Consider the following 1,258-nt stretch of genomic DNA (forward strand, 5'->3'; position numbering starts at 1 on the left):
TTATTACGTAATCACAAACTTGATTAGAGAGCAAGACGGTGTCGTACAACGTCCACTCCGTATAACGGTCTGTACTGTACTAAAAATATGTGTAAATAGCATAGTTATTAATCATACTTATATTTTTAAAGGCATTTATTGTCAAAAATTAACTTATGTTGATATATTTAACATCTAAAAAAAGTTTCAACACTCAGATTAGGAATGCTGAAAATTTGAAACCCAAAGACGTCGGCAATAGATATGAGAAGAATACTAAGAAGAATGCTTACAAATCTGGACTTAAGCCGAACAATTACACAACATATAACGCCAAATGTTATCCAGTGAACAATTTACGTAAATTTACGTATGTATTTTATGTTATCATATTTAAAAGAATTAGTTAATTATTTTCACATTTATTTTTTATATCGTAAAACATTAAATTTATACTTAAATTTCATGGGCCTCTCACGCAAAATCCAAGCTCCAATACAGCGTTTATCTTTGAAGAGCTTTTAATAATGAACGAAAATTATATTCTAAATATCAAGTGAATATATATATATATTATAAGTATATAATATATTATATATATTATATACTTATAAAAGTATTTATTTATTAAATGCAAAATGCATTTTAGCTATAACTGTTTGGTCTATTTTATGAACCAATTAATAAATAATAAAATTTATGGACTTATATATATATTGATGAAAGCATGAGTTGAAGTCTGTATACATTTTATACGAATGTACATTTTAAATAGAATAATTCGTTTATTTATAAGGGATTTTTACCCATATTGTGTGAACACGCGAGAAGAAAGTAATATACATGTTTTAAATATTACGCCATATATATATAAGTGTGTGTGTGTGTAAAATAAGTGTATAACTCGTCATATGTGTAATAACTATTTTGTTGGTATTGAAGATTTATATAGATAATATATTTATATATATATATATATAGAGATAATTAGTCCAACCAATACTTTTTTTTTTATATATTCTAGTCTTTGTTAATATTTACAAAACTGTNTTTATATATTCTAGTCTTTGTTAATATTTACAAAACTGTTATCATGAGTTTTAAAATATTCAAATAGAATAAGAAATTTCTAAAAAATATAAGTGTGTAAGATATTACATTAAAATTTATAACCAAGAAAACAAAAAAATAATAATTTATATAATTTTGAGATTTCATTCTATAATTTTCAGAACCAAAAAAATCTTTTAAAGAAAAACTAGCCAAAAAGGTAGTAACC

The sequence above is a fragment of the Daktulosphaira vitifoliae genome, unplaced genomic scaffold (assembly GCF_025091365.1).
Source record: "Daktulosphaira vitifoliae isolate Bord-2020 unplaced genomic scaffold, ASM2509136v1 Scaffold_4, whole genome shotgun sequence".
NCBI classification, from domain to species: Eukaryota; Metazoa; Arthropoda; class Insecta; order Hemiptera; family Phylloxeridae; genus Daktulosphaira; species Daktulosphaira vitifoliae.